The following is a 12,710-nucleotide window of genomic DNA, read 5'->3' on the forward strand; positions in this document are numbered from 1 at the left end:
CACTTCAATGGTAAATTTGTGATCCCTTGATGCCACCGAACATGTCCTACCCATCCGTCCCTTCTCCTTGTCAATTTGTGCCATAAACTCCTCTTCTCCCCAATTCTGTTCAATACATCCTCATTAGTTATGTGATCTACCCATCTAACCTTCAGCATTCTTCTGTAGCACCACATTTTGAAAGCTTCTATTCTCTTCTTGTCCAAACTATTTATTGTCCGTGTTTCACTTCCATACATGGCTACACTCCATACAAATACTTTCAGAAATGACTTCCTGTCACTTAAATCTAAATTCGATGTTAACAAATTTCTCTTCTTCAGAAACACTTTCCTTGTCATTGCCAGTCTACATTTTATATCTTCTCTACTTCAACCATCATCAGTTATTTTGCCCCCCAAATAGCGAAACTCCTTTACTACTTTAAGTGTCTCATTTCCTAATCTAATTCCCTTAGCATCACCTGGCTTAATTCGACTACTTTCTATTATGCTTGTTTTGCTTTTGTTGATATTCATCTTATATCCTCCTTTCAAGACACTGTCCATTCCGTTCCACTGCTCTTCCAGGTCCTTAGCTGTCTCTGACAGAATTACAATGTCATCGGCGAACCTCAAAGTTTTTATTTCTCCTCCATGGATTTTAATACCTATCCCGAATTTTTCTTTTGTTTCCTTTACTGCTTGCTCAATATACAGATTGAATAACATCAGGGAGAGGCTACAACCCTGTCTCACTCCCTTCCCTACCACTGCTTCCCTTTCATGTCCCTCGACTCTTATAACTGCCATCTGGTTTCTGTACAAATTGCAAATAGCCTTTCGCTCCCTGTATTATACCCCTGCCACCTTTAGAATTTGAAAGAGAGTATTCCAGTCAACATTGTCAATAGTTTTCTCTAAGTCTACAAATGCTAGAAACGTAGGGTTGCCTTTCCTTAATATTTCTTCTAATTTAAGTCATAAGGTCAATATTGCCTCACGTGTTCCAATATTTCTGCGGAATCCAAACTGATCTTCCCCGAGGTCGGCTTCTACCAGTTTTTACATTCGTCTCTAAAGAATTCATGTTAGTATTTTGCAGCTGTGACTTGTTAAACTGATAGTTCGGTAATTTTCACATGTCAACACCTGCTTTCTTTGACATTGGAATTATTATATTCTTCTTGAAGTCTGAGGGTAATTTGTCTGACTCATACATCTCGCTCACCAGGTGGTAGAGTTTTGTCAGGACTGGTCCTCCCAAGGCCGTCAGTAGTTCTAATAGAATGTTGTCTACTCTCATGGCCTTGTTTCGACATAGGTCTTTCAGTGCAGTCTTCACGTAGTATCGTATCTCCCATTTCATCTTCATCTACATTCTCTTCCATTTCCATAATATTGTACTCAAGTACATCGTCCTTGTATAGACCCTCTATACACTCCTTCCACCTTTCTGTTTTCCCTTTTTTGCTTAGAACTGTGTTTCCATCTGAGCTCTTGATATTCATACAAGTGGTTCTCTTTTCTCCAAAGGGCTCTTTAATTTTCCTATAGGCATTATCTATCTTACCCCTAGTGAGATAAGTCTCTATATCCTTACATTTGTCCTCTAGCCATTCCTGCTTAGCCATTTTGCACTGCCTGTCGATCTCATTTTTGAGACTTTTGTATTCCTTTTTGCCTCCTTCATTTACTCCATTTTTATATTTTCTCCTTTCATCAATTAAATTCAATATTTCTTCTGTTACTAAAGGATTTCTACTAGCCCTCGTCTTTTTACCTATTTGATCCTCTGCTGCCTTCACTATTTCATCCCTCAAAGCTACCCATTCTTCTTCTTTCCCCATTCCTGTCAATTGTTCCCTTATGCTCTCTCTGAAACTCTAAAATCTCTGGTTCTTTCAGTTTATCTAGGTCCCATCTCCTTAAATTCCCACCTTTTTGCAGTTTCTTCAGTTTTAATCTACTGTTCATAACCAATAGATTGTGGTCAGAGTCCACATCTGTCCCTGGATATGTCTTACAATTTAAAACCAGGTTCCTAAATCTCTGTCGTACCATTATATAATCTATTTGATACCTTCTAGTATTTCCAGGATTCTTCCATGTATACAACCTTCTTTTATGATTCTTGAACCAAGTGTTAGCTATGATTAAGTCATGCAACTATGTCTTATTAAACTTATAGTTTTATAATATTCACACTTGTCAGCTCCTGCTTTATTTGGAATTGGAATTATTATATTCCTCTTGAAATCTATGAGTACATCACCATTCTCAAACATCTTGCACACCAGATGGAAGAGTTTTGTCATGGCTGGCTCTCAAAGGATATCAATAGGTCTCATGGAATGTCGTTTGCTCCTGGGACCTTGTTTTGATTTAGGTCTTTCAGTGTTCTGTCAAATTCTCCTTGCAGTATCAGAATCAACTATGTCCTCGTCCATTTTCATAATATAGCCTTCAAATACATCTCTCTTGCAAAGACCCCACTATTTACTCCTTCCACCTTTCCCTTCTTTGTCCAGGACTTGTTTTCCATCAGAGCTGTTGATTTTCATACAGCTGCTTCTCTTTTCCTTAAATTTATCCTCTGGCCAATCCTACTTAGCCATTTTGCACTTTCTGTCAATCTTATGTTTTATATGTTTGTATTCCCTTTCTCCTGCTTCATTTACTGCATTTTTAAGTTTCTCCTTGCATCAGTTAAATTAAGTATTTCCCGTGTTACCCAAGGACTGCTACTAGGCCTCGTCTTTCTACCCATTTGGTCATCTTCTGCCCTCACTATTTCATCTTTCAAAGCTTCATGTTTCTCTTCTGCTATATTCCTTTCTCCTGTTCTTACCAATTGTTGCCTAATGCTCTCTCCGACACTCCAAAATCTCTAGTTCTTTAAACTTAACCAGATCCCATCTCTTTAATTTCCTACCTTTTTGCAGTTTCTTCAGTTTTAATCTACATTTCATAACCATAAACTGTGGTCAGAATCCACATCTGCCCCTCGAAATGTGTTACAATTTAAAATCTGGTTCCGAAATCTCTGTCTTCCTATGACTATTAAATGTTTGCCTGCCTTCATTATCTGAATAGTTTCTTTGATCTCCTCATTCATTACTGCACTATCTTCATCATCTGTGGAGCTAGTTGGCATATAAATATCTACTACTGTGGAGGGTGTGAACCTCAACTCTGTCTTGGCTATAATAATGTGTTCACTACCCAGGTAGCTTACCTGTGTTCCCGTTTTCTTATTTATTATTAAACCCACTCCTGCATTACCCCCATTTGATTTTGTATTTACAGCACTGTATTCACTTGAGCAGAAGTCCTGTTCCTACTGCCACCGAACTTCACTAGTTCCCACTATATCTAACTTCCAATCCCTTCTTAAGTTTTCTAACCTACCTGCCCAAGTAAGGGATCTTCCATTCAATCCTCGAATCCATAGAATGCCAGTTTTGTGTCTCCTGATAACGACATCCTCCTGAGTAGTCCTGCTGGTGATCTGAATGGGGGGGACTATTTTACTTCCAGAATATTTTACCAAGAGGATACCACCGTCAATTAACCATATAGTAGAGCTGCATGCCCACCCTCAGGAGAAATTAAGGCTGTAGTTTTCCCCTTGCTTTCAGCCGTTTGTAGCACCAGCACAGCAAGGCTATTTTGGCTGACCTTATAAGGCCAGATAAGTCTACCATCTGGACTGTTGCCACTGCAACTACTGAAAACACTGCTGCCCCTCTTTAGGAACGACACATTTGTCTGGTCTCTCAACAGATATCCCTATGTTATGGTTGCACCTGCGGTACAGATACGGCGATTGGTTGCAGTAATTCCTGAAACCTCTAACAGATATCCGTATCGCTGAGACACGCAAGCCTCCCCACCAATGACATGGCCCATGGTTCATGCAGGACCTTCTTTCATATTGTGATGACAATGCTTCTCTGCAAATAAGGCAGTAAGTCACCGGATCCATAGAATTTTATGACCAACTCATATAATCTCCTACACTTCATACAGATCTAGGCAGCCAGTTTTAAGAACAAAACAATTTTGAATTCCTATTGTCTTCTATAGCATTTAATTATGAAGAATTCTCTTCATGAGACATCTTTAGATTAAATTCAGAGTACAGAAACTAATTCCAACTAATGCAAAATTTTAAATGAGTGTGAGAAGAGGAACACCTACTTACCAAAACAGCAAGAATTGTACGATACAAAAGTAGATTTAAATTTTTGTAACTTGCAGTGTGTTCCATCACTGGCAGAAAAAAGGCAAATTAATGCACAAAAACCTAATGGGAATATTTACATGTGACAGAGGTAGTTTGAAATAGAGATTGCTATGGTTCTTGCAGTTTTAGCAGATGGTTGCAGACAACTTTCATTTGTCTCAAAATAGTGAAAATTTTTAAAATTGGTTGTGTAAATAAAATAGAAAGAAACTTCCACATGGGAAAAATATATTAAAAACAAAGATTCCAAGACTTACCAAGCGGGAAAGCGCCAGTAGATAGGCACTATGAATAAAACACACAAACACACACACAGAATTTCGATCTTTCGCAACTGGCGGCTGCTTTGTCAGGAAAGAGGGAAGGAAAAGGAAAGATGAAAGGATGAGGGTTTTAAGGGAGAGGGTAAGAAGTCATTCCAATTCCGGGAGCGGAAAGACTTACCTGTGTCTGTGTATGTATGGATGGATATGTGCGTGTGTGTGTGTGTGCGCGCGCGAGTATATACCTATCCTTTTTTTCCCCCTAAGGTAAGTCTTTCCGCTCCCGGGATTGGAATGACTCCTTACCCTCTCCCTTAAAACCCACATCCTTTCATCTTTCCTTTTCCTTCCCTCTTTCCTGACGAAGCAGCCGCCGGTGGCGAAAGCTCGAAATTCTGTGTGTGTGTTTTATTCATTGTGCCTATCTACCAGCGCTTTCCCGCTTGGTAAGTCTTGGAATCTTTGTTTTTAATATATTTAAAATTGGTTGGATACATAACACATATTGATTATCTTTTTACATTCTACATCATTTAGCTCCTATTTCTATGGGAAGTGAGGTATTTAGACACCTATTCTTGTTTCAGGAGGAGACACCTGAAGAGTTGTCTGCTGGGAATTGCTCCACGTGGATGAACCTTGCTTTCTGACTGTGAAATGATGCTGACTGAAAAACAAAGCATCTTACTTCATTGGTTTGGAAATACAGTCACCTGCTGCTGATGTCTGGGGGGCAATTCCTTTTTGTAATACTATGTGTATCTGTCTGGAACAGAGATCAGTTGTAGGTTCAGTGGCATTCCTCTTGCTTCCTGTGTACATACAAATATATTGAGGGAGCTGTTGCAAGTATGTACAAAAACTCAAAGTAAACCAAAGTTTTTTTTAAGACTGAGTTTACTTAAGACTGTGATATGATCCTTGTTATCCATAAATCTATATTTAGAATCCAAAAGAAAAAAAAAAAAAAACAACTAGAGTGATATAGAAAGAAACAATATACAAACCTTAATGACAATTCAAACAATGAATTACATGAACCATTCAAACTGTCATAATTTTCTTATTACATTCCCATAAAATAGAATGTTAGACCTTTTTTGTAAGCTATGCTTAGCACAGGCTATATTCTTTGTTGTGACATGGACCTCTCTGCAAGTAGTCAACAACAATGAAGATAGTTAATATTGCTTTTTCTATGACCATCATGTTATGAGGACTACATATACTCTCCAAAGCACTTCACAGTTATTTTCTAAATGCAGATGTACATTAAAAAAGACATCTTTTGAAGTTTTCAAATAAATATGACGGTGGATTTTGAAACACAAAATTGAAATTAGTAATTGTGTTCTGATGTGGAACACCCAGTACATTTTACATAATAGTTGTGGGTACCTCAAAGTACGTGTCTGTCCATTTCTAGTATGGATCTGAAATCAGGAACTCCCTGAGACTTTAAAAATTGGAGTAGCAAATAATAATAGCTTTTTAATTAAAGAAAATTATGCATGCTGTTACACATAACCATGCTGTTTACACATAATTAATTCCAGTGAATTCTAGAAGGGAGAGTACATTCTGTTAGCTTTTCTCTCTTTCCATATTTTATGTTTCTATAAATAATTATGTAAAATAAATACATCACTAGTCACAAAATAGAAGTGCTGAGCAACAGATAATTATATTCACTACGGATTTTCTACAGATTTATTTTTTCTAGTAGTAAGGAACTTATGTCCAGTACAAAATTATGGTATAATTTTCAGAAAAAAATATTCCTCGTTTTGCTCTCTCTCTCTCTCTCTCACACACACACACAGGGGGAGGGGAGAGGGGGAGGGGGAGGGAGGGGGGAGAGAGAGAGAGAGAGAGAGAGAGAGAGAGAGAGAGAGAGAGAGAGAGAGAGAGAGAGAGAGAGAGAGAGAGATTGGGGGGAGGGGGGGGGACAGAGGAAAAGAGAGAGAGAGAGGTTCACATGAGAGCTTCTGTAATGTTGAAGTACTGGTAGTGGTAGAAGTAAAGCTGTGAGGACGGGGCATGAGTCGTGCTTGGGTGTTTCAGATGGTAGAGCACCTGCCCGTGAAAGGCAAAGGTCCCGAGTTCGAGTCTTGGTCCGGCACACAGTTTTAATCTGCCAGGAAGTTTCAAATTTAAAGTAGTTAAGAACCACTATAAAATATGTCTTCTACATCTTCTTAATCATACAACAACAACAAGTTAGTGCCACCCTAACATTAACGTTCTTAGTGGTTGAAATAGTTCCAAGTTTTCAGTGTTTCATAACTGTTCCTGATTGCCCAGAAAGGGTTAGATTGTCTTCTGAGTTGGTCTGAAAACTGTGTCAGTGACATATCAACAGCACAGTGGATCATGGTAGTGATGTGATCCATCCACTGACAGTCACTGTTTTGTTGTTCAGTAGAAGCAAAGGATGAAGATTAGAGTTTAACATCCTATGTCATTACAGACAGAATACAGTCCAAATCTGCCGTTCTGAGACGTTATTTAGTGAAATCTAGGAAAGATTAAATCCAGGTGGCCACAACCAACAGATACGTTCAGCAGGTTGAATTATGTTCAAACACAGCCAGTTCATTTGGGTTGTTTTCTTTCAGTCTGCAGTTTGTAAGATATTTCCAAACTAGAAAATTGTCACTGGAGTACAAACTGAAATTTCTCGTGTGAAGGTGGGACAGCATAACAAAAGACTGCCACACCATCAAGACTGGAGTGTGCACTCTGTCCTCTGTTAAGAAGATATTGAGTATGATTTAGTATGTAGTTCCTAACATCTCAACTCATGGTTAGAAAGGGAGTAGAGGCCAGCCCAAAAATCTCAAAATCCAAAGTGTCGGACTGGTATGAGATAAATGAACAACAGTTATGGAAGGACAAGAGAAGTTGTAGAGACTGCCTCTACAATGCTACCTTTCCTTCTAGAGTAGAAAAATGATGATGATCCAGTATAAATGTGTGTTGTTAACTTGCATCAGGCTATGTTACTTAATTTCAGCAACCGTATATGTGGTTCAATTCAAATGAGCAGCAAAACATGCTGAATTACAGCAAAGACATATGGATATGGAAACGAGTGAAGTCAAATAAGAATGTGTATCTGATCATGTCACTCGTATGGATAACAAAATTTGAACTGTAGGGAACAGGAGCATTTGTACTATAAACAATCCTTTAAAACATGTAGAAAAACAAGAGTTTATCTGCTTAGGGCCTACTGCTACATACCAAACCCTTTAAGATATTTCAAATAACAGCAATTTTGGGCTGTACAAACTTCATGTGAGGACAAGACAATTTGCAGAAAGTATAACTTGTTGCTCCTGAACTACATGCTGCATATTCATTTTGGCAATGATTTTTGTGGCAGGCAAGCCATCTGTAGTCAGGATTGCAGTGTCTGCTTCAAAGAGATGATCCAAGATACTTTAGAGTTAAGAGAGTTCAATGATGAAAGTGTCTTGATCTATAGCTCATGCAAAGAGAGCTGTAGGGAGCATGTAGTTGTCTGTTATGCATCTGTACAGACAAATTAATGGCAGAAAAACTAGCCATTTCACCCTTACCCTCTCTTTGCTGAGGATGTCACTTGTGAGGTTACTTCTATCTGTTACAAAGGGGTTTCCTGTAAACACAGTAACAGGAATGTTCCCCACACAGCATGGTAATCATTTCACTCATTTGTATGTAATCAGATGGTTGAAGAGGGGAGGTGGAGATGACCAACCAGAGATTCCTATTATCTACCTGTATACTCTACAAGCCACCTTATGAAGTGTAGGAGATTACTTTGCGGATCACATAATTTCCCCCTTACCTGGTATGTAGAAAACTTGACTTTCAGTAAGGCTCCATGTGAGCTTGAATTTTGTTGATTTTTTTCCTTCCATTGGTCATTAAATGAGTTAAACAAAACTAGATTCCTTGTTCTGACAGTATTGGGACTCCTTTTTGCTTTTCAGCTGTGTGTGTTTCTCTCAGGAGAAATAGTGGATTTACTTTTATCTAAATGTTATGCAAAATTAGGTAGAGGGTGCACACCAGATACTTTGGTGGTAGCCGAGAAAGTTTTTTTATTTTGTAATAGTGACACCCCTCCTATGAACCATGGACCTTGCCATTGGTGGGGAGGCTTGCATGCCTCAGCAATACAGATAACCATACCGTAGGTGTAACCACAACGGAGGGATATCTATTGAGAGGTCAGACACACTTGTGGTTCCTGAAGAGGGGCAGCATCCTTTTCAGTACTTGCAGGGGTAACAGTCTGGATGGTTGACTGATCTGGCCTTCTAACACTAACCAAAACAGCCTAACTGTGCTGGTACTGTGAACGGCTGGAAACAAGCAGAAACTGCAGCCGTAATTTTTCCCAAGGGCATGCAGCTTTACTGTATGGTTAAATGCTGATGGCGTCCTCTTGGGTAAAATATTCCAGAGGCGAAATAGTCCCCCATTCGGATCTCTGGGTGGGTAATACTCCGGAGGACCTCATTATCAGGAGAAAGAAAACTGACGTTCTAGGATCGGAGCATGGAATGTCAGATCCCTTAATCGAGTAGGTAGATTAGAAAATTTAAAAAGGGAAATGGATAGGTTAAAGTTAGATATAGTGGGAATCAGTGAAGTTCAGTGGCAGGAAGAGCAAGACTTTTGGCCAGGTGAATACAGGGTTTTAAATACAAAATCAAATAGGCATAATGCAGGAGTAGGTTTAATGACGAATTTAAAAAAAATAGGAGCGTGGGTAAGCTACTACGAACAGCACAGTGAACACATTATTGTAGTCAAGACAGACACAAAGCCCACACCTACTGCAGAAGTAGAAGTTTATATGCCAAGTAGCTCCACAGATGATGAAGAGATTGAAGAAATGTATGATGAAATAAACGAAATTATTCAGATAGTGAAGGGAGACAAAAATTTAATAGTCATTGGGGACTGGAATTAAACAGTAAGAAAAGGAAGAGAAGGAAAAGTAGTACGTGAATATGGAATAGGGTAAGGAATGAAAGAGTAAGCCGCCTGGTAGAATTTTGCACAGAGAATAACTTAATCGTAGCTAACACTTGGTTTAAGAATCATGAAAGAAGGTTGTATATGTGGAAGAGGCCTGGAAACAAAGGTGAGAATTTAAGGAGGTGGGACCTGGATAAAATGAAAGAACCAGAGGTTGTAGAGAGTTTCAGAGAGAGCATCCAGGAACAATTGACAAGAACAGGGGAAAGAGATACAATAGAAGAAGAATGGATAGCTTCGAGAGATGAAATAGTGATGGCAGCAGAGGATCAAGTAGGTAAAAACATGAGGGCAAGTAGAAAACCGTGGGTGACCAAAAAGATATTGAATTTAGCTGATGAAAGGAGAAAATATAAAAATGCACTAAATGAACAAGCAAAAAGGAATACAAACATCTAAAAAATGAGATCAACAGGAAGTGCAAAATGACTAGAGGACAAATGTAAGGATGTAGAAGCATATATCACTGCCTACAGGAAAATTATAGAGACCTTTGGAGAAAAGAGAACTACCTGTATGAATATCAAGAGCACAGATGGAAAACTAGTCATGAGCAAAGAAGGGAAAGCATAAAGATGGAAGGAGTATATAGAGTGTCTATACAGGAGAGATGTACTTGAGGGCAATATTATGGAAATGCAAGAGGGCACAGATTAAGATGAAATGGGAGATATGATACTGTGTGAAGAATTTGATAGAGCACTGAAAGACCTTAAGTCGAAAAATGGCCCCCAAGAGTAGACAACTTTCCATTAGAACTACTGATAGCCCTGAGAGAGCCAGCCAAGACAAAACTCTTCCATTTGTTGAGCAAGACAGATGAGACAGGTGAAATACCCTCAGACTTCAAGAAGAATATAGTAATTCCAATACCAAAGAAAACTGGTGCTGACAGGCGTGCAAATTACCGAACAATCAGTTAGTAAGTCACGGATGCAAAATACTAACACAAATTCTTTACAGACAAATGGAAAAACTGGTAGAAGCTGACCTCAGGAAAGATCAGTTTGGATTCTGTAGAAATGTTGGAGCACACGAGGCAGTAATGACCCTGCGACTTACCTTAGAAGATAGATTAAGGAAATGCAAACCTATGTTTCTAGCATTTGTAGACTTAGATAAAGCTTTTGACAATGTTGACTGGAATACTCTCTTTCAAATTCTAAAGGTGTAAGGGGTAAAATACAGGGAGCGAAAGTCTATTTACAATTTGTACAGAAACTAGATGGCAGTTATAAAGAGTCGAGGGGCACAAAAGAGAAGCACTGATTAAGAAGGAAGTGAGACAGGATTGAAGCCTGTCTCCGATTTTATTCAGTCTGTATACTGAGCAATCAGTAAAGGAAACCAAAGAAACATTTGGAGTAGGAATTTAGATACAGGGAGAAGAAACAAAAGCTTTGAGGTTTGCTGCTGACATTGTAATTCTGTCAGAGACAGCAAAGGACCTGGAAGAGCAGTGGTAGGGAATGGACAGTCTCTTGAAAGGAGGATATAAGATGAATATCAACAAAAGCAAAACGAGGATAATGGAATGTAGTCAAATGAAATCATGTGATGCTGAGGGAATTAGATTAGGAAATGAGGCACTTAAAGTAGTAGATGAGTTTTGCTATTTGGGAAGCAAAATAACTGATGATGGTCAAAGAAGAGAGGATATAAAATGTAGACTGTCAAAGGCAAGGAAAGCGTTTCTGAAGAAGTATACATTTAAGTGTCAGAAAGTCCTTTCTGAAAGTATTTGTACAGAGTGTAGCCATGTCTGGAAGTGAAACATGGACAATAAATAGTTTAGACAAGAAGAGAATAGAAGCTTTCGAAATGTGGTGCTACAGAAGAATGTTGAAGATTAGGTGGGTAGATCACGAAACAAAGGAGAAGGTACTGTATAGAATTGAGGAGAAGAGGATTTTGTGGCACAACTTGACTAGAAGAAGGGATCATTTGGTAGAACACGTTCTGAGGCATCAAGGGATCACCTATTTAGTATTGGAGGGAAGTGTGGAGGAGAAAAAAAATCATACATGGAGACCAAGAGATGAATGCATTAATCATATTCAGAAGGATGTAGGTTTCAGTAGTTATTCACAGATGAAGAAGCTTGCACAGGATAGAGAAGCATGGAAATCTGCATAAAACCAGTCTCTGGGCTGAAGATGACTATAACATATTTAATAGTACTTAATTAATAAAAAATTACAATGCTATTCTTTTTCTTAATAGTATCTCAGGTTTCCCCAGATGGATGTCATACATTTTATTATTTTTTTATCCTGAATAACTTGAACACAATACCATTTTTTTCATGTAAGCGGCATTCGAGAGTGAACAAAAACTTGTTAACAAATAATACAAGAAGTGAAGCTAACCATTCATTGTCTAATTAGGGCGTTGAGCAGCAGATAAGCAAATAAAGAAGATAGGGATCGTGGTGAATCACAGCCACTATTATTGGTCAATTTCTTAATCGCAAGAGGAGGACGTGGGAGAAGCTAACTTTGCCAATTACAATGCTGAGCTGGTGGCAGTGGATGGATATGAGGCAAACAAATTTTGCATTCTGCATGCAGACTGATACTATGTACATTCTACTGAGCACCTATGGAAGTAGAGGTGATACATAGAACCAATGATGGCTTAAAGCTTTTGTGTATGTGAAGAGACAGAAGTGCCACCTGCAATGGATCTGTAAGTGCTTAATCACTCATTTTGAAGAAACTAAAAATGAGGGGCAGCATAACATTGTGTTCAATAAATATTTTACAGATTCAGGATTACAAAGCCCAATGAGCACGGAAAGTTTAACAAATAGTATTTCTCCTGTTGCTCAATTATTCTAACTAGGCAGAATGGCCACCATTCCTGTCATCTCATAAAGGAAAAACTTTTGACAAGTACCGGGAATTGAACAATGATCCTCTATGAGGCAAATAGTCACAAAGACAATTCCGCTATCGAGATGGATTTTATTGGAATATATGATTTTACTGGAAGATACAGCTAAAGATACAAAACAGATTTGAATAAGAGCAATATGACATAGCATTTGTTTCCGAAACTCTCAATACTGATTTAGAAACCTCCTTCTAATTGTAAATAACATGTTGATTTCTTCTTTGCTGGTAACAATACACAGTTATTTGGCACTGTTGTTCTTAAATGAAATAAAATAACAACATGAAA

The 12,710-nt window shown here is 38.4% G+C and overlaps 1 protein-coding gene across 2 annotated transcripts in view; it reads left to right on the forward strand.

Moving 5' to 3' along the window:
• Positions 1-5,379, forward strand: part of LOC126335273 (TGF-beta-activated kinase 1 and MAP3K7-binding protein 3-like) — a 430,472-nt gene extending 425,093 nt beyond the window's left edge. For both annotated transcript variants that reach the window (XR_007564842.1, XM_049998334.1), the window contains exon 12: positions 5,078-5,379. The gene's annotated coding sequence lies outside the window, so the exon portion shown is untranslated. The remainder of the gene's footprint in view (positions 1-5,077) is intronic.
• The last annotated feature ends 7,331 nt before the right edge of the window (positions 5,380-12,710 follow it).

Source organism: Schistocerca gregaria, chromosome 2 (genome assembly GCF_023897955.1).
Source record: "Schistocerca gregaria isolate iqSchGreg1 chromosome 2, iqSchGreg1.2, whole genome shotgun sequence".
Taxonomy (NCBI): Eukaryota; Metazoa; Arthropoda; class Insecta; order Orthoptera; family Acrididae; genus Schistocerca; species Schistocerca gregaria.